This window comes from Pogoniulus pusillus, chromosome 29 (assembly GCF_015220805.1).
Source record: "Pogoniulus pusillus isolate bPogPus1 chromosome 29, bPogPus1.pri, whole genome shotgun sequence".
NCBI classification, from domain to species: domain Eukaryota; kingdom Metazoa; phylum Chordata; class Aves; order Piciformes; family Lybiidae; genus Pogoniulus; species Pogoniulus pusillus.
The window spans coordinates 15,475,319-15,496,571 of NC_087292.1; the positions used below are offsets into that span (position 1 = coordinate 15,475,319).

At 52.0% G+C, this 21,253-nt stretch overlaps 1 protein-coding gene across 7 annotated transcripts in view; it reads right to left on the reverse strand.

The window, feature by feature from the left end:
- KCNQ2 (potassium voltage-gated channel subfamily Q member 2) overlaps nucleotides 1-21,253 on the reverse strand; it is a 92,370-nt gene that overhangs the window by 57,546 nt on the left and 13,571 nt on the right. The window lies entirely within an intron of this gene.

The window sequence follows — 21,253 nt, forward strand, 5'->3', positions numbered from 1 at the left end:
TACTGAAATGTCCTGGCATCTGCTCTTGGATGGAGAAGGTTTCTAGCAGCCCACAATGCCCACTGCTTGCTCCAACAAAAGGAGGGAAATTAATTTACTCAGCATCGATTCACTGCTGCAGCAAAGTAGGGCAGTGCAGGAGAGCCTAAGAGCTGCATGCTTCAAGAGGATTAAATAATTCATCTGTCTGGCTTTGTCTCACATTCCTGCAAACTCTGCTTTGAATATTGATAAGGAATGGTTCAGCTGGCTGGGGCTGATCCTTTCTCTCTTCCATAAGGAAAAGGAGTTTCACATCACCAGGTCCCGCTCGTGGCTTTGCAGTGACCTTTCATGTCACAGTAAGCAGGGAACTCAGGGGGCTTTGCAGCACTGATTCCAACCACAGGCTGAAATGTCCTTGTCTGCTGGAGGTGAGGGACTTTCTGAGCCTTATCACTGCAGGCTGAGCTTTCTCAGCACAACAGGGATTCAGAATCATAGAATGGTTTAGGTTGGAAGGGACCTCAAAGCTCAGCCCCTTCCAACCCCCCATCATAGGCAGTGACATCTTCCACTAGAACAGGTTGCTCAAGGCTTCATCCAGCCTGGCCCTGAACACCTCCAGGGGGGTTGTGGAGCACAGAAGCACCCAATGTGATCAAAGATCACATTGGGTGCTTCTGTGCTCCACAACCCCCCTGGGCAACCTGTGCCAGTGTCTCACCACCCTCACTGCAAACAACTTCTGCCTAACATCCACCTTCAATCTCCCCTCTGCCACTTTAAACCCATTCCTCCTCCTCCTGTCATTCCATGACCTTGTCAATAGTCCCTCCCCAGCCTTCCTTTAGCACCCTTCAGATCCTGGAAGGCCACTTCAAGATCTCCTCCAAGCCTTCTCCTCTCCAGACTGCAGAGCCCAAACTCTCTCAGCCTGCCCTCATAGCAGAGCTGCTGCAGCCTTCTGAGCATCTTGGTGGCCTCCTCTGGACTGGCTCCAATAGTTCCATGTCCTGCTTGTGTTGGGGGCTCCAGAACTGCACACAGGACTCCAGGTGGGGGTCTCAGGAGAGCAGAGCAAAGGGAGAATTGTCTGATCTGATCTCCCACTGCAAATCATAGAATAACTGAATGGGTTGGGTTGCGAGGGACCTTCAGGATCATCCAGTTCCAAACCCCTCCCATGGGCAGGGACACCTTCCATTAAAACTAGACTGCTCAAGGGCCCATCCAACCTGGCCTTGAATGCCTCCAGGGAGGGGGCATCCACAACCTCCTTGGGCAACCTGTGCCAGTGTCTCCCCTTCCTCACTTTAAAGAAGTTCCTCCTTAATTTCCTCTTCCCACACCAGAGACTTGAAACTAGATGAAGACAGCAGGGACTGCTCAGCTTAAAGAGGAGGCTCAGGGCAGAGCTCATTGCTGTCTACAACTACCTGAAGGGAGGTTGCAGGCAGGTGGGGTTGTGCTCTTCTGCCATGCACCCAGAACAAGAGGACACAGCCTCAGTCTGAGCCAGGGAAGGTTCAGGCTGGATATTAAGAAGAAGTTCTTTGCAGCAAGAGTGATTGGCACTGGAATGGGCTGCCCAGGGAGGTGGTGGAGTCCCCATCCCTGGAGGTGTTTAAGAGGAGGCTGGATGAGGCACTCAGTGCCATGGGTTAGTTACTGAGAAGGGTTAGGTGAAAGGTTGGACTCGATGCTCTTAGAGATCTTTTCCAACCTGGTTACTTCTGTGATTCTGTGGCAAGGTCCTCTGCAATCCCACTCATGATGTCCCTTAATGTCTTCCCTGGGTTTCATTCTTTCTCCTCCAGCTGCTCTTTGTTTATCCCCTTGCTATGAACAAGCTTCCCACAGCCATATGGGCCCCATCCACTCCCTACACCCAAATTGCCCTAGCCAGGCTCCAAGAGCTGGAAGGAAGGAGCTGTAACTGGGGCAGGCAGCTTTGCTCCTTGAGTGGCCCAGATTTTGCTGCAAACATCTCTAACAGAGTGAGAAACAAATGAATAATCAATGAAAGGAGAAAGAGAAGAGGGAAGTGAAAGAAGCAAATTAAAAGGACTGAAAGGGGGGAGAGGAATCCTGCATTTTCTGCTGAAAGAAATAGACTGAAGGCTGCATTTTGGTGACAAAACATCACAGTAAAGCACCTGAGCTGGTGCTGAAAGCAAAGGGCCAATATCAAGACAGATTTGCACACCATGTTTGCTAAGATGACCAGCTCTGATGGATCCAGAATGAAGCCATGCTCCAACGATGAGCCCTGGGTAGGGACAGGTGCTACAAGAAAGAGGATTCCTGTGCATAATGGATACTGACTGGGCAGGAAAAAGGGGAGAAGGAATTGATTTATCCCTTTGAATCCCAACAGTGAATTGTGAAAGCTCTTGTTTGATGGGGAGACCTGAGGCAGCTCCAGTTGCTGCTGGAGCAGTGGGACAGCACAGAATTAACCAGCTTGGAGAAGATCTCCAGGATCACTGAGTCCAAGCTAGCACCTAACCCTTCTACTTAACTAACCCATGGCACTAAGTGCCTCATCCAACCTCCTTTTAAACACCCAAGGGATGGGGACTCCAGCACCTCCCCAGCAGCCCATTCCAATGCCAATCACTCTTCCTGGAAAGAGCTTCTTCCTAACATCCAGCCTGAACCTGCCCTGGCACAGCTTGAGGCTGTGTCCTCTTGTTCTGTTGCTGGTCTTGGGAGACTTTGAAGGAGCTGCAGACCCTTGATGGGTACTAAAGTGGAAGAAGAAAGCTTGGAGGTGTGTCCAATGGTGGAGAAGGGCTATATCCTGAGCTCCCACAGAGGGAAGGCAGTGGGGAACAGCAAGCCACAGAAAAGTTGGGGAGAGACTTCTTAGGCTCTCAGGGAATGCCAGGACTGGGGGCAATGGAGCAAAACTGGAGGTGGGGAGAGTCAGGCTGGAGGTGAGGAGGAAGTTGTTGAGCAGGAGAGTGGTGAGAGCCTGGAAGGGGTTGCCCAGGGAGGTGGTTGAGGCTCCATGGCTGGAGGTGTTTGAGGCCAGGCTGGCTGAGGCTGTGTGCAGCCTGCTCTAGGGTAGAGTGTCCCTGGGCATGGCAGGGGGGTTGGAACTGGCTGCTCCTTATGGTCCCTTCCAACTCTGACTGATTCTATGATTCTAAGGCTGACTCTGCTTTAGTTTCACCTAATCCACCCAGACAGTGCAGGGAAGGGTTCCTGATAGTAATTGATAGCCAAGGAAGGGGAACAGGCCAATAAATAGCAGAGAGGTTGGGATGAATCTAATTTTTAAAGCTACATATCTAATCACAGCAAATTACCTCTGCAGCCTGACTCTGGGTAATGTTAATGAGCAACAAGGAAACATTAATTATGTCCCATTTAATGATTTTTACATTAAAGATGCCAATTCTGCTTAGAGCTTTGGAAAAGACAATACCCTCCTGCTGAGCAGGCAGGAGCTGGCTCCTCCAAGATGCATGGGTGGAGCTGGCACCAGAATTCCACCCCCCAAATCCAAGCTGGGATGCAAAGGGCAGAGTTGTGGTTTGGGACCTGTCTCCTCCATGGAATGAAGCTGGCTTCAGCCCCTTGGAGCTACTAGAGAAGGACACCTCATGCCCTGCCTATGGCAGGGGTTGGAACTAGATGATCTTTGAGGTCCCTTCTAACCTAAACCATTCCATGTGACTACATCATCTCACCCAACAGCCATTCCTACAGGTACCCAGCACCTCCTCCTGCTCCAGCATCCCTCATGCCTGTTGCTTAGGACCTTCAAGCTTAGCCAAGACTCAGCTGTGCAAATCTGATGGTTGCTAATACCAATAAATCCAAACTCTGGCTTTACATCCTGAGGTTATGTTAACTTAGAACACCCCCCTGCAAGCTGCTTATTACCACTGATAAATCCCAGCACAAAATCTGCATATCCCAATTTCACAGCCACTGAAATGACTCAATTCCCTCTTGGGGGTGGGGGGTGGGGGAGTGGGGAAGTCCTTAAAGTGACTTGGAATACAAAAAAAGTAATATTCATTTCATTTTTTTTCCTCTCAGTACAAGCTTGGAACCAGCACCAAGCTTTTCAGGTCATCTTAAGGCCAAAAAGGAGACCCTCCCAACACTGAGCAGCAGACTCCAGCTTCTAACAAGCCACTGTGCCAGTTTTCCTTGCCTTTCCCTGGAGTTGGGAAAGGGAACTAATGATTTAATTAGAGCCAAACTGGAAATTAAGGAGTATTTAACCAGAGGCTTTTGAGAGCTGCACAATAGGAAAACAACTTCCAACATTATAAAACACTTAAAAATGACTTTAAAGATGTAGCTAAGGCATTGACTGTGTGCTGAAATGAACCTGACATGCCCATGGACACTCCAGCTGTAATCCCAGCAAGTCATCTCCTTAGGTCTCTAAAAGGCAGCTGGAAAACCTAAACACTGCTGCAGGGAGACTGGACCCAGGTGGGGTTGGGCTCTGCTGCCAGGCAGCCAGCAACAGAACAAGGGGACACAGCCTCAAGCTGTGCCAGGGCAGGTCTAGGCTGGATGTTGTTAGGAAGTTGTTGTCAGAGAGAGTGATTGGCATTGGAATGGGCTGCCCAGGGAGGTAGTGGAGTGGCTGTGGCTGGAGGTGTTGCAGCCAAGCCTGGCTGGGGCACTTAGTGCCATGGTCTGGTTGGTTGGGCAGGGCTGGGTGATCAAAGATCCCATTCTGTGCTTCTGTGCTCCACAACCCCCCTGGAGGTGCTCAAGGCCAGGTTGGATGAAGCCTTGAGCGACCTGTTCTAGTGGGAGATGTCCCTGCCTATGGCAGGGGGTTGGAACTGGCTGAGCTTTGAGGTCCCTTCCAACCTAAACCATTCTACCATCCCCACCAAAGGGACACAGAGGCTGGCAGACACCTTTGAACACTCTGAGAACCTCCTCATCCAAATGGGAGCATTTACAACTCCATTTCATCATCCAAATGGAAGCACTTACAGCTCTGTTTCAGTCTCCAATGAATCAGCAGCAAACCTGTGACACTGCCACGACTTTTCCAGGGTGGGGTGGACCAGATTACATTGCCCCTACCCTCAGCCAGCAGCACCTAGCATCTTTATTGATGTAAAACTATCCTGCTGGGGTTTGGAACCCTGCTATTCATTTGCCAAGCTGAAGATGAGACTAAATGCCTCAAGTCCAGGTTTCCACATCCCTCAGCCAAAAATCAGCTCCCAAGGCGACTTCTGTCGCTAGCAGAGCTGAAAATAGAAGTGAGGGAGTCCTGCCTTTCGGTCCTGAGCCTTAATAAATGCTCTCCTGCCCAAAAATAGCTCCTGCTGGTGTCTCAGTCCCTGCAGCTTTAGCTGTGCTCTGTCCTCTCACCCAAGGTGTTGCTCCTCAGAGGAGCCTGGAAGCTCCCAGGCACTCATGTGAGTCAAAAGCACTGTTTAAGAGCAGCACAGAGGCTGGCTCTAGAGCACAGAGGACAGAATCAACCAGGATGGAAAAGACCTTTGAGATCATTGACTTCAACCTGTTGCCTAACACCTTCTAATTAACTAACCCATGGCACTAAGTGTCTCATCCAGTCTCCTTTTAAACACCTCTATGGATGATGACTGAGAAGGCACAGGAGCTCCTAATGTTGTCCCAGAGAGGCCTTCAATGGAGATTCATTGCAGAGTTTATAAGCCATGGAGACCTCATTGCTGCCTGCAGCTGCCTGCAGGGAGGCTGTAGCCAGGTGGGGTTGGGCTCTGCTGCCAGGTAGCCAGCAACAGAGCAAGGGGACACAGCCTCAAGTTGTGCCAGGGGAGGTTCAGGCTGGATGTTGTTAGGAAGTTGTTGTCAGAGAGAGTGACTGGCATTGGAATGGGCTGCCCAGGGAGGTGGTGGAGTGGCTGTGGCTGGAGGTGTTGAAGCCAAGCCTGGCTGGGGCACTTAGTGCCATGGTCTGGTTGTTTGGCCAGGGCTGGGTGCTAGGTTGGGCTGGCTGAGCTTGGAGTTATCTTCCAACCTGCTTGATTCTATGATTCTATGTTCTCTCTGTGCCCTCCTCCACCATGAATCACTGGGAAGTGCTGGTCCTTGCCCTGAGCTCAGAGGCTCGGAGGAGCCAGATGTCTGGAGGAAAACCCAAAGCATTCCTCAAGCCCATGCACCTGCAAGAGCCTCTCTCTGCCTCTTTGCTGTGCTCCAGCACTGCTGGCTTGAGGTTTTCTCTTAAAAACTTGGTGGGGGAGAAATAGCTTCAGGCAGCTGCAGGCATCATAGAATCAGTCAGGGTTGGAAGGAACCACAAGGATCAGCCACTTCCATCCCCCCTGCCATGCCCAGGGACACCCTACCCTAGAGCAGGCTGGCCAGAGCCCCATCCAGCCTGGCCTTAAACACCTCCAGCCATGGGGCCTCAACCACCTCCCTGAGCAACCTCTTCCAGCCTCTCACCACTCTCCTGCTCAACAACTTCCTCCTCACCTCCAGCCTGACTCTCCCCACTTCCAGCTTTGCTCCATTCCCCCCACTCCTGTCATTCCCTGACAGCCTCAAAAGTCCCTCCCCAGCTTTTTTGTAGCCCTCTTCAGATCCTGGAAGGCCACAAGAAGGTCACCTGGGAGCCTCCTCTGCTCCAGCCTGCACAGCCCCAACTCTTTCAGTCTGTGCTCACAGCAGAACTGCTGCAGCCTCTGAGCATCCTCCTGGCCCTGCTCTGGAATGGTCCATAAGAGAGAATCCTTAAAAACTTGGTGGGGCAAGAAATGGCTTTGGGCTGCTGCTGGAAGGCTTCATGGGAGAGAGTCCTTAAATACGTGGTGGGGGAAGAAATAGCTTTGGGCAACTGCAGGAAGGGTTCATGGGAGAGACTCCAAAAGACCACGGTGCAGTTATGGTGCACTGGGAGGTAAATGAAGAGGATAAAGGATTGGGCACTGAAGCAGTTTGGAAAATGCCTGCACAGGCATTTACTCAGAGCATGTGTATGGATTTTAATGGGAGGCAAAGTTGCTGTCTCATGCAATACTCAGATTATTCAGATTGAAATCTGAGCTGCTGCCTCTGTTTCATCCCTCCCTCGGGGTATTCCCCCAAGTGAGTCTCTGCTTCCTCCCTGCCCTTGAGAATTCCTTTCTACTGAGTACTGGAGACAAACCTTCTTAATCAGACCTTTATCTGTGTCTAAAATCAACTCCTTTCTGCTTCCTAAGGGCAAAGCCCTGCAGCTCTGCACCACCTCAAGCAAAAGAACTGGATTTAAGAAGCTTTGCTGCATGGTTGGAGCACACAGGAATAAAAGAAAAGATCATCCTCTGGCTGTGTCTAACTCAGTTTGGAGAAAGGAAAGCCCCAGTGAGACATTCTGGTGGCCTTCCAGTACTTAAATGGGCCAATGTGAATGCTGGGGAGAGATTGGATGGGTGGGCAGAGGCCAATGAGATGAGATTGAACAAGGCCAAGTGCAGGGTTCTACACTTTGGCCACAACAACCCAAAGCAGCACTGGAGGGTGGGGACAGATTGGCTGAGAGCAGCCAGGCAGAGAGGGACCTGGGGGTGCTGGCAGAGAGAAGAAGTTTGCCCAGGTGGGCAGGAGAGCCAATGGCATCCTGGGCTGGCTCAGGAGCAGTGTGGGCAGCAGGACAAGGGAGGTTCTTGTGCCCCTGTGCTCAGCACTGCTCAGGCCACATCTTGAGTGCTGTGTCCAGTTCTGGGCTCCTCCATTGCAGAGAGATGTTGAGGTGCTGGAAGGTGTTTGGAGAAGGGCAGCAAGGCTGGGGAGGGGCCTGGAGCACAGCCCTGTGAGGAGAGGCTGAGGGAGCTGGGGGTGTGCAGCCTGCAGCAGAGGAGGCTCAGGGCAGAGCTCATTGCTGCCTGCAGCTGCCTGCAGGGAGGCTGTAGCCAGGTGGGGTTGGGCTCCTCTGCCAGGTAAGCAGCAATAGAACAAGGGGACACATCCTGAAGCTGTGCCAGGGCAGGTCTAGGCTGGATGTTGTTAGGAAGTTGTTGTCAGAGAGAGTGATTGGCATTGGAATGGGCTGCCCAGGGAGGTGGTGGAGTGGCTGTGGCTGGAGGTGTTGAAGCCAAGCCTGGCTGGGGCACTTAGTGCCATGGTCTGGTTGGTTGGGCAGGGCTGGGTGCTAGGTTGTGCTGGCTGAGCTTGGAGCTCTCTTCCAACCTGCCTGATTCTGTGATTCTGTGACTCCTGAGCAGGGCCTATCGGGACAGAAGAAGGGAGGATGGTTTGAACTCAAAGAGGGAGATTTAGACTGGAGAGAAGGAAGAAATGTTTGACACTGAGGGTGGTGAATCACTGGCCCAGGTTGCCCAGAGAGGTGTGAGCTGCCCCATCCCTGGAGCCACTGCAGGTCAGGTTGTTTGGGGCTCTGAGCAACCTGCTCTAGCTGCAGATGTCCCTGCTGAGCTCGGGGGGCTTGGACCGGATGACCTTCGATGCTCCCTTCCGACCCAAATCAGTCTGACCTGGACAAGTCACTCGACCTGACTTAACTGAGCTCTAAAAGTGGGTTAAAAGCAAGATGTCCCTGTAAAATGTAAAGCTGCATCTCATCTAAACATTCCTCGAGGGAATGGGGGACACAGAAATAGGCTCTGGTCTAATTGCAGCTAGGGAGATGGGCTCAAAACGCGCGGGGCTGGGCGCTGCCGCAGACAGGAATAGCAGCTGGGTTTGCAAAGGTCTGTCCCAGAAGCTGTGCCTCAAGCAGAGCCCCAAGACTCCTGCCCATGAAGGACAAGCTCTCTCTCTCAGCATCTTTAGCTGTGCTTCCACATCTCTGGCTTTGCACTAGTTTCACAGCCCCGAGAACTGCAGCACCTCCCATCCTCGCTGAGAGCCTCCGCAGGGACGCAGAGGCTTGGCAGCTCTGGGTAGTCACATGAACCACTCCAGACCCACGGCAGGCAACGGAATGGCTCAAAAGCCTTGTGGTGACTTGGAAAAAAGCAGCTGAAAACCATTTCAATCGAGCTCACTTTGCCCACACTTGGTGTCTCTGTAAAAGCAGGACCCCAGGGCTCCCCCCTGGATAACAGCAAAGAGCAGCCAAGAGTTCGTAGAATGCTTTGGGCTGGAAGCAGCCTTCACGATCATCTTGTTCCAATCCCCCTGCCATGGGAAGGGGACACCTCCTCCTAGACCAGGTTGCTTCAAGAGTCATCCAGCCTGGTCTTAAGCACTTCCAGGGATAAGGCAATCATAACTTCTCTGGGCAACCCATTCCAGTGGCTCACCACCCTCACAGTGAAGAACTTCTTCCTAACCTGATCCTGGTGGTTCTCTCCAACCACAGCAAATCACAGTGATGAGATGGGCTGAGGGATTTGGTTTAGTCAAGGGCTTGTCAGTGTGAAACTAATGATTGGACTTGAGGAGCTTGAAGGTCTGAATCATAGTGATGAGGTGGTGTGCTGGGGGATTTGGTTTAGTCAAGGACTTGTCAGTGTGAAACTAATGATTGGACTTGAGGAGCTTGAAAGGCTTTTCCAGTCTGGAAACTCTGTGATTCTGTGACTCTCCAATCTGAATCTCCCCTGCTCTAATTTCAAGCCATTGCTCCTTGTCTTATCACCACAGGACAAGTGCTGAAGGCCCACAGATGCCCCAGCCACCTCCCAGGGTCCATCCTAGAATCATAGAATCAGTCAAGGTTGGAAGGGACCACAAGGAGCAGCCAGTTCCAACCCCACCTGCCATGCCCAGGGACACCCTACCCTAGATCAGCCTGCCCAGAGCCTCATCCAGCCTGGCCTCCACCCTCAGCTTCATGCCTCAATAATTAGAAGGTAAGAATGAGTTTTACAGCACTAACACCAAAGGGTAAACCACAAGCATCACCCAGAAGCATTGCTGATTTCATTTGCTCATCAGTTTAATTAAACTGAGTCTTGGGGAAAAAGAAATAAGTATTTGCAAACCACCCATGTAATATGTCTCAGAGTTGGTAATTTCACCATCTGTTTAATTTTACTTCTCTTGTCCCAGCTAGTGATTAGGAAGGAGCTCAGAGCCAAGAAGCAGGAGAGCTGATTCACAGCCTTTTGATTTTAGTCCCCAGAAGATGACAACCTCCTCCCCCCACCCCAACCCTACAAGCTGGGTAAAAAAACAACAACAAAAGTCCCCAGAAGAATGATGAGGGTGCTGCAGCCAGCAGGACCATGTTCCATCCCTCCAACTCTTCTCCACAACACAGCCAATCAGGAATAACCCCAAAAAAAGTAGTGAAGGGGAAAAGGATCTGGGGGTCCTGACTGATAGGAGGTTGGGCATTAGCCAGCAATGTGCATTTGGAGGAGCAGTGCCAGTCAGGGGTGGATTAGAAGGGCTGTGGTTAGGAGGTAGAGAGAGGTTCTCCTGCCCCTCTGCTCTGCCCTGCTGAGGCCACATCTGGAGTACTGTGTCCAGTTCTGGGCTCCCCAGTTCAAGAGGGACATAGAACTGCTTGAGAGAGTCAAGCACAGAGCTACAAAGCTGCTGAAGGGAATGGAACAGCTCTGTTAGGAGAGCCTGAGGGAGCTGGGGCTGGGAGCTGGGACAGGAGGAGCTGAGAAGTGACCTCAGCAATGGTTATCAGTGTGTGCAGGTGAGTGGTAGGAGGCTGGAGCCAGGCTCTGCTGGGTGATGCCCAGTGCCAGGCCAAGGGGCAATGGTGGAAGCTGAGGCAGAGGAAGTTTCAAGTAGACATGAGGAGAATTTTTTAGCCTGTGAGGGTGCCAGAGCCCTGGAGCAGGCTGCCCAGGGGGGTTGTGGAGTCTCCCTCTCTGGAGATACTCAAGACTTGCCTGGATGCATTCCTGTGTGACCTGCCCTGGGTGCTCCTGCTCTGTCAGGGGGGCTGGACTGGCTGAGCTTTGGAGGTCCCCTCCATCCCCTGACCTTCTGTGAAAAGCCAAGGGGGCTGCCCTGCCACAGGAGAGGGACCAGCTCAGCCAGGTCTGAACCCTGCAATGCCTGAGGGGCACTCAAGGTTGGCAAGCACAAAGCCACAGAACTAGGTCCAACAACCAGAAGTAAAAGGCCAGTTTTGGAGCTTTGCAGCCCTTCCCCACATCAAGAGGACAGCCTACTCCTCAGTGGCAGAGTGTGGCCCCAATGCTTCTCATCTCTGTGGGGCTGTTCCTGCTGGGGTAGAAGCCCTTGGCCACACAGACAGGCAGGTCCAGAGGAGCTGGTGGGGGTGAAGGGGTACAAGCCAAGGACAGCTCTTCAGAGAGCTCAGGCTGGAGCAAGCTGTGCTCTTTAGCCCTAAAAAACTGCTGAAACAGCCAGTTCTGCTGCAGAGAGGAAAGAGCTTCACAGTAGCTGTCAGTCAAGCCCTGCTTAGCCTCACTAAGGTGATAAAGAGCTGGTCCTTAAGGTCCCCTCCAACCCAGTACATTCCATGATTCTAGAATAACTGTTTTGTGCCTTTCAGGAGCCACAACTCTGAATTCAAAGTCCTTTTCCAACCTCCCCTCTACAGCTTCCCTGAGCTCTAGCCACATTTGCCATGCTGCTCTCTAGGAGTGATGGAGTGATCCTCCTCCCACACCAGGGTCTCCTTTGCTTGCAGCAGAGAACAGCCAGCTCGTGACACTGCTCCTGCTGGGAGCAGGGCAGCCCCATCTGCTCAGCATCCAACATGCCAGGGCACAGCCTCACCTTGCACCTGGTAAATTAATGCCCACTGCCAACAGGCAATTAATCACTTGATTATCTCCTGCTTCCTCTGTGCAGCAAGTGGGTGGCCAGGTGTGGATGGAAAACCAGGGGAGCATGTGACAGCTCCCCCATCAACCTGATCCCATGGCAGGGAGGTTGGAACTAGATGATCCCTGAGGTCCCTTCCAGCCCTGACAATTCTGTGAGGAGCCTTTTGCAGAGGGAGAGGCTCCCCAGTGAGTTAAACACCCCAGAGAGGAGGGGGGAGCTGTGATCCTGCTGGCAGAAATAAAGGCAAGCTCAGTTCCAAGGGATCTCTAGCAGAGTGTTTCAGAGTAGGCAGCTTTGGAGGGTTTGGTGCAGTCAGGGTTGAGGGCTGAGAGCCAGCATGTATTTTTTGGCTCACCTGGCTAGTGGCAGAGGTGGCATTGCCTTATCCATAGGTATCCCTCTAACCCTCCATCAGTGGCAGAGGGGTCCCTGCTCTCTGCAGAGCAGCAGTTCACACTCTACCCAGCTGGCTCCTGAGCCTGGCCCTTGCTGCTGTTCTCAGCCATGAACCAGCTCCAGCATCACTTGGGTGCATGAATGAACCTCTCCAGATATCACAGAATCACAGCATAGTGGGGACTGGAGGGGACCTCTGAGGACCTAGTCCAAGCCTTCTACTAAAGCAGTCTTGCCTAGATCAGGTTGCACAAGAACATATCCAGGCAGGCTTTAAAAGCCTCCAGACAAGAAAACTCCACAACCTCTCTGGGCAGCCTGCTCCAGGGCTGCAGCACCCTCACAGCAAAGAGCTTTACCCATCCAGTTCTGATGGAACCTTCTGGATTCTATACTGTGTCCATTGCCTCTTGTCCTGTCACTGAGCACCACCAAGATCCCAGCCCCATCCTCTTGACCTCCCTTCAGATATGCATTGAGGAGATCCTTATAAGCTGTTCTTGTCCCTAAGGCAATGAGGCTGCTGGGGTCATGCTGTCTGACTGCCTCGGGCTCTCTGCCCAACATTTGGACCTGTTAGCCAAATTTCATCACATTTACCATAGACTGAAGAGCAAATGATGGGCAGCAATGAGAACATCACCCTGGTTTTGCCCCTCGGAGGGAGCTGACACAGGAGCACACATCAGGCAGCCTGGGAGAGCCAGAAGCTCACAGCAATCAGCTCCCCCAGCAACTCTCCACTCAGCAAATGACAGGTTTGTTCCCTCTCCCTATTTCCCTGTGCCAGTAAACACAACAATAAATAGCAAGCTGCAAGAGGCAGATGATTGTGTGGTGAAAGGTGGAAAACATCTAAAAATGATTTAAAGCAGTGAGGAGAATAGGAAGAGAGGGCTGCAGATCATGCTGGAGGAGGAGGAGGAGCTGTTTGGCTGGTGAGAGGCAGCAGCGGCAGGCAAGGTTTTCCTGCCTACCCTGCAGCTCCTTGCTCTGGGTGATGCTGAGCTGCTTCTTTGCAAAGGTCCTGACATGAGACCACACCAGCTTCAGCTCTGGGACAGGATGGGAGCAAGGTCAGCACCAGAGGGGCTGGATCCACCAGCTTTTAAAGCTGCAAAGGAGCAGGGACACAGGGCATGGGCACATCAAAGCTGAGCAGAGATTATCTCGCTGCCATTTCAACACGCTGGTAAATCAAAGTCGATGGAAGCCATATGCTCTGCTGGGAAGCATCCATCTCGTTGCCAGGGAAACATCCTTCCCTTTTAAAATGGCAGGCAAAGGCTCACAAAAACCTGCTTTTAACCCTCTTTGCTCAGGCACAATCCAAGTCCCCACGCAGCCCTGCAGCATCCTGCTGCCTGGGAGAGCTGTCGCAGCTACACTCAGGAGCAGAAGACAACAGTGCCTCTCCCGTGGGACCCAGTGGAAACCAGCCCCAGCCTGACAGCAGCAAGATCCTGCTTCCAATTCCCAGCTCACTCCCAAGCCAGTTTCCATGGTTTATCCCCTGGGAGAAAACCAGAGGATCACCTGCCTGGGTCACATCGTGCAGCTCTGCTGCAGCTGCACAGCACAGACGATGCCTGGCCAAGCGCAGATGTGCCCAGATGTGGAGCAAAACACTCCTACAACAAGGGAATAACCAACAGCAGGAGCATGGCCTGGGTTACTGCTGCTTAAACCCAATCTTTTGCAAAGCAGCAGGGTGCCACTCGATTTCTTACCCAGAAAATCTGCCCTTAGAAGCTGGGGCAACCTGCAGCCAGAGCTTTGGGCTTGCAGAGAAAACAGCAAACCCATCCCTGAGCTCAGCAGCTGGCTGGAGCTTGTAGAAGGTCAAGAGACCTCTGTTTTGCCTCTGCACCTTCTTATTGCTCCTTCTAAGCCAAAGCTACAGGAACAAAGAATCAAAGAATCATTTAGGTTGGAAAAATAAAACAACTTCAAAATCATTGAGCCTCTACTCTACCAACCTGAGCAGCTGATTTTTGCTCTGTGGACCTCCCAGAGCACAATCTGTAACCCAGCATTGGTGGAAATCACAGCTTTAGTGCCATGGTCTGGTTGATTGGACAAGACTGAGTGATAGGTTGGAGTGGATGAGCTTGGAGGTCTCTTCCAACCTGGTTGATTCTATGATCAAATGCTCTCCAATCCATTAATGCTACCAGCTTGGCATGGGATTTTGTGCTAGACAGAAGATACAGAGCCATGACCACATACTGGGCCAGAAAAGAGGACTTTCTTTTGCAAAGCTGCTACTTCTCTACATTTACAATGGTTTCAGGTGGAAAAGACCTCTAAGGACTTCTTCCACTTTCATCCTCTCGTGATTTTTATTGCCCTTGTATTAAACTCTTCTCATTTATTGTAAGTCCCAGCAGCAGATGAAGCCAACTGTCAAGTACAGAACTGGAATATTGTCTATTCTGATAAGTAACTGTGCTCAAACAACCTTTGTAATGGAGATCACAGACAACATTTAATAATGCAAGGCCTAGGGAGGCCTGGCAGGACAGGCTGAAGGCTCCTTGTCTGCACAGGAGCTGGTTCTTTGTGTTGGAGAGGGGTCAGGCTGGGGTTACAGCGTGGGGACGGAATGCTGGGTTACGCCAGAGGCATCCCATGCCTCTAAATGCCTCCACAGCTTGGCTCCAACCCTGGGACACTCATTTGATCATTCCAGGAACTCATCTGACATTAAGGCCATGCGTGGCTCAAGACATGCCCATGACTCTCAGCAAGCAATAAACCCTTCTAGAGCAGAATAAAGTCTGGCACAAAACCATTGCAAAGAACACCAAGAGCCAAAGCCACCAACAGCATCTTAAATGACAGCTTAATGCCACACAGGAGCAACATCAGAGAATGGTTTGGGTTGGAAGAGACCTCAAAGATCATCCAGTTCCAACCACCCTGCCATGGGCAGGGACATCTCCCAGTAGCCCAGGTTGCTAAATGCCTCATTCAACCTGGCCTTGAACACCTCCAAAATCATAGAATCATACAATCACAGAATCGGGCAGGGCTGGAAGGCACCACAAGGATCAGCCAGTTCCAACCCCCCTGCCATGCCCAGGGACACCTCACACTAGAGCAGGCTGCACACAGCCTCATCCAGCCTGGCCTCAAACACCTCCAGGGATGAGACTTCCACCACCTCCCTGGGCAACCCATTCCAGGCTCTCACCACCCTCATGCTGAAGAACTTCTTCCCAACATCCAGTCTGAATCTCCCCAACTCCAGCTTTGTTCCATTCCCCCCATTCCTATCACTACTTGGCACCCTAAAAAGCCCCTCCCCAGCTTTCTTGTAGCCCACTTAAGGTACTGAAAGGCCACAATAAGGCCACCTCAGAGCCTTCTCCTCTCCAGCCTGCACAGCCCCATCTCCCTCAGCCTCTCCTCATAGGAGAGAAGGAGAATCCACAACCTCCCTGGGCAACCTGTCCCAGTGTCTCCTACCCTCACTTGAAAGAATTCCTTCCTAGTCTCCAGTCTAAACCTGCCCTCCAAATCTTCCTGATTCCCAACCTAACCCTATGCCCTCCAAGCACATGTCTCCACATCCCAGCTGTCAGTCCTCCCCTACGAGGCTGTTGTTAGAGTCCTGACCCCCTTTCCTGGCTGCTGACTTGGCTGCTCAGGCAGGTAGCAGCAGCGGGCGCAGAGCTGGGAGGCAGCCGCAGCAGCATCCCTCCAGCGGAGCATCCCTCTGCGGCCGGAGCCGGCCAGGAGTCACCTTCAGCGGGCGGCATGGGAGCGAGAGCTCCCCGGAGACTCGGCAGCCGGCTCCGAGATCTCTCGGGCTGTCTGGGAATGATGTCACCAGGCACCGTAATTATCAAATGGCCCTTTCATGATCCTGAGCTCTCCTCCTTCTCTCCTTCCCTTCCTCCCTCTTGGCTCGGAGCCGTGCGAGTGGTCTGCGCTGCGCCGTGAGGACAGCGCCGGGGCTGAAAAGCAATGAATGGATAACAGCCAGGTAGTATCCCGAGTTGCAGCATCAGCAGGCTGCTGCTGCCGCTGCTGAACCCAAGCAGGAGCAGCTCTCTGTCCTGGTTGTGTAAGCCAGCCTCACAGGACATTCCCCATAATTACAGGGCCTTTCCCTGCAGTCCCACGGGGACCATATGCTGCCTTCATGAAAGGATGCTTGGAGTTGAGCCTCCTCCCTAGCACAGTTTTTCTGCCTTCCCTGGAAACAGCAAAAGGAAGCAGGAGGAAGGAGGAGGAAAAAAAAAAACCAGGTTCAATTAATCTTCTTTTCATTTCTGCTGTGCTTTTAGCAAATGAAGAATAGAGAAGCTGCTCCATCAGGTCTGTGCTACCTCCCAGGCTGCTCTACTAGTCCTCGTTTCTCTCACATGAGGAGAAGATCTCAGCAGCCCACTGCAGCCAGTAGAGAATGTCACTGCAGGGTCAGGCTTGGTCCCAGTCGGTCTTCCAAGCTCACATGCCACTGGGATGTGGCTGCAGGGTAGATCACAGAATGGTTTGGGTGGGAAGGCATCTTTAAAGGTGATCCAGGGCAACCTCCTGCAGTCAGAGGGCCATCTGCAACTAGAGCGGGCTGCTCAGAGCCCCAAACAACCTGACCTGCAACGGCTCCAGGGATGGGGCAGCTCCCACCAATCTGGGCAACCCAGGCCAGGCTCTCACCACCCTCAGTGTCAAATATTTCTTCCCTCTCTGTAGCCTGAATCTCCTTATTTCAGTCTAAATCCTCATCCCTTGTTCTGTCCCAACAGGCCCTGCTAAAAAGACTGTGTCCAGCTTCCTGATAACCCACTTGAAGTACTGGAATGCCATCAGAAAGTCTCCCTGGAGCCTACTTTTCTTCAGGATGAACAGTATAGAATCACAGAGTCACAGAATAAAGCAGGCTGGAAGAGAGCTCCAAGCTCAGTCAGCACAACCTAGCACCCAGCCCTGGCCAATCAACCAGACCATGGCACTAAGTGCCCCAGCCAGGCTTGGCTTCAACACCTCCAGCCACAGCCACTCCTCCACCTCCCTGGGCAGCCCATTCCAATGCCAATCACTCTCTGACAACAACTTCCTCCTAACATCCAGCCTAGACCACCCCTGGCACAGCTTCAGGCTGTGTCCCCTTCTTCTGGTGCTGGCTGCCTGGCAGCAGAGTCCAACCCCACCTGGCTACAGCCTCCCTGCAGGCAGCTGCAGGCAGCAATGAGCTCTGCCCTGAGCCTCCTCTTCTGCAGGCTGCACCCCCCCAGCTCCCTCAGCCTCTCCTCACAGGGCTGTGCTCCAGGCCCCTCCCCAGCCTTGCTGCCCTTCTCCAAACACCTTCCAGCATCTCAACATCTCCCTTGAATTCAGCAGCCCAGAACTGGACACAGCACTCCCAACTCCCTCAGCCTGGCCTCACCCCAGAGGGGTTCCAGCCTCCCCAGTCACAGACAGGTGCTGACAACCCATCAACTGAATTAATTTCTCTGGGGTTCTCAATAGCCATCTCCTCCCACGTGGAAAAGGGCCAAAAGAGCAAGGCCAGGTAGGACTGGGACTCATTTTGGAAGCTGAACCAATTCCTCTGCAGGAAAATGGTGCTTGGGCAAAAGCTCTACACAAAGCACAGACCCACAGAGGTTTATTTGCTCTGCAGGATGCTTACAAAGAGGGATGGCAAAAATGGCAGGTGACAGAATCACAGGAGCTGGAAGGTTTGGTGTGAGTGCTCCCCAGCTGCTCAGGTTCTTGCACACAGATGAATCAAGCCCAGGCAACATCAAGCCCTGCCCTACTATAGCAGGTCTCCCAGATTTGGCTATTCCAAAGCAGAGTAGAGATCTGAGGTTGGACTGTATCTTGCCTCCCTGCAGTTGTCTCCATCCCCATCTCCCAGGAGAAACAGTGGGGCAGGCACATCTTTAGAGTCCCATTCCCTTCTCTCATTCAGGCATTTCCATTACCTTTCCCTGTACTCACAGCCTCATACTAGGGCAGGTTAATCCATCACCAACTTAAAACCACCTTTCAGACCTCCATGGTGTTCTTTATCCCAGGTTTCAATGGGAGCTCTACCAAGTCACAATCTGAGCCTCAGCAGCTAGCTCTGAGCACGCTCCAGCACGACTTGAGATGTTCCCTCCACCCACAAACAGGCATCAGGGGGAGTTCAGCTTCAGGCTTAGAGGGGCAACTCAGAGAAGGTTTCAAATCATCTCTCATTTGTGTGGTGGGAAAGAAAAACAGCAGCAGTAACAAAAGGTCAATGCAGAAATTCTTCCTACTCCTCATTAGCTGATAGGATAGGAGAGAAGCTGCTAAATGAGACTAGAGCTGGGAAAAAAAAACCCACCCCTAAATCATCTTGATGTTGAAGTGGAAAACAAGAGAAAATCAGTGGCAAACCCTTGTGACCTGACAAGCATCAAAGAGCTGAGGAAGGTCTCTTGTCTCTAGGTCTTTTTCCTTCCAACAGGAAACAGCCACAACTGAGGAGGAAAGAAAACCAAACCCAAACAACCAAAACCAACAGCAACAACAACAACAACAACAAAAAAGAAGACAAACAGCCATAACTAGGAAAGAGGACCAGAGTGATGAGCAGCCAGGAGCCACAAGGACCTAACCACGAGGTCACCTTAACAAAGTTGCTGCAGCGCTGATCCAGATTAAATGCATTGGTCCCCGAGGCGATGGAGATGGAGCCCTCATGAAGTGCCAGCAATTTAGTTCGAGACATAATGACATGAGGACTTGTCCCTCTGGCTCAGGGTGATGTTTAATTGAGTGTGAAGTCAGCTTGTGGATGAGCACTGCCAGAGAGCTGCTATGTGAGGGGCTCTGCTTGCACCCTCTAGCTCCTGAGCACCCTCAAGAGCAGCAAGGCAGCTTTCTACGAGGCCACCAAATGAGCACAAGGGGAGCTTGAAAAGGGCCATCCCAGGAGAAATGACACAGTGAAAGTCCTCCAAACCTAGTAGCTCTTGCCCTGGTGTTACCTCAGGGGAGCCCTTTCTGCATCTGCCCATGGCACCCCCCGTTTGCTGCTCTGAGAATAGCAGCACCTTGGAAATAGCTCAGCTCTCCTAATGAAGAGAAATCCCAGCAGCCAAAAACCCAGCATCAGCAAACCAGCCTCAGGGGAGAAAAGAAGGCACAACTCCTGCTTCTTCCTTGGCCAGGAGCCACTAGGACAAACATCATAGAATGGTTTGGGCTGGAAGGGACTTCTAAAGGTCATCCAGCCCAACCCCCCTGCACTCAGCAGAGACATCCCCAACTAGAGCAGGCTGCTCAGAGCCCTGTCAACACTAACCTTGAATGTCTCCAGGGATGGGCTTCTCCACCACCCTCTGGGCAACATGATCCAAGGTCTACACCACTGTCATGGTAAGGGACTTCCTAATGATCAATCTATCCTAATGATCAAACTATCCTTTAGTTCAAAAGCACTGCACTGCCCTTCTCTAGTTCAAAAGCACTGCACTGCCCTTCTCTAGTTCAAAAGCACTGCACTGCCCTTCTCTAGTTTAAAAGCACTGCACACTGCACTGCCTTTCTCTAGTTCAAAAGCACTGCACTGCCCTTCTCTAGTTTAAAAGCACTGCACACTGCACTGCCTTTCTCTAGTTCAAAAGCACTGCACTGCCTTTCTCTAGTTCAAAAGCACTGCACTGCCTTTCTCTAGTTCAAAAGCACTGCACTGCCCTTCTCTAGTTTAAAAGCACTGCACACTGCACTGCCTTTCTCTAGTTCAAAAGCACTGCACTGCCCTTCTCTAGTTTAAAAGCACTTCCCTGCCCTTCTCTAGCTCAAAAGCACTTTCCTACCCTTCTGTAGTTTAAAGCCTTGCTCCTGGACATGGACTCCAGTACACTGTGTCCCTAGCAGCTGTTGTAGCAGCTCTGGAACCCCCAGGAGAGGCATACATCCCATGCAAACTCCTACCCGTGCTCCAGATGACCATGTTCCTTCAGCCAGGAGACAGGACCAGCAGTAGCAAGCTTCCAAATGATGGAACCAGTTTGGGGACTGGGTTTTGCTGCTCATTCAAGCCTTGAGTCTTTATATAGAGTCAGGGCAGGATCCAAAAGCGGAAGAGAGACACCCACTCCCAGGAGTGCAACACACAGACTGCAATAAATAGCTCCCTGCCTAAGGAGATGACTCAGGGATCTCACCAGTCCTCCTCGGAGCACAAATCAGTGCTAATAACCCCCCCAGGAAAATTGGAGGACAGCCCAGCAAGAGGTTAACTGGACAAGGCATGACATTTCCAGCCTTGCCAGATGCAGAAGAAGAGGATGGATGAATAACCACATCATTAAATCAGTGTTCAACGTTTTGCCAGCCCAAGCCTTTCATGTGGCTCATCTGACTCAAGAGCAATGAGTGGTCATTACTGGAGAGAGGTTTTGGGTTCCACTGGACCTCCTGCAAGCATCACAGAGCTTGAAGTGGCAGGAGGCAACGTGGCCTCTGTTTGTCCACCTATAGTATGTGTTTCTGTTTAATGCCTTTGGAGTGAGAGGCTGGGAGTGCTCTGACATCCATGACTGCCTTCTTCAGATGACAAACCTCCCAGAACCAAAAACTCAGTTAAGGACCTCTTGGTGACTCCAGCTTGTGCAAGAGCTCATAAACAAGCAGCAGAAAGTCTCCCAGCACTGCCATTTGGCTGCCACAGCTAACACCTGAGGAGTGAGAACACCAATAAACCCATTTCACAGCCCTCTCCACGCTGCATTTGTAATGAACAGCAAGATCACAACAAACCATCCCAGCATGGCTGATCTGTCTACCCAGGGAAGAGGCTGCCTGCCTCCTCCCAGCCCAAAGTTACCTCTGCTGAGGTGGAATTCACACCAAAACAGCCTGCCCTGTGTCTCTGCTCAAAGTAGACCCTACTTACCCCTCCCTGGAGGTGTTCAAGGCCAGCATGGAGTGGGCAACCTGGTCTAGTGCAAGAAATCCTTGCCCATGGCTGGGCAACGAAGCTGCTGAAGGGCCTGGAGCACAGCCCTGTGAGGAGAGGCTGAGGGAGCTGGGGGGGTGCAGCCTGCAGCAGAGGAGGCTCAGGGCAGAGCTCATTGCTGCCTGCAGCTGCCTGCAGGGAGGCTGTAGCCAGGTGGGGTTGGGCTCTGCTGCCAGGCAATCAGCAACAGAACAAGGGGACACAGCCTGAAGCTGTGCCAGGGCAGGTCTA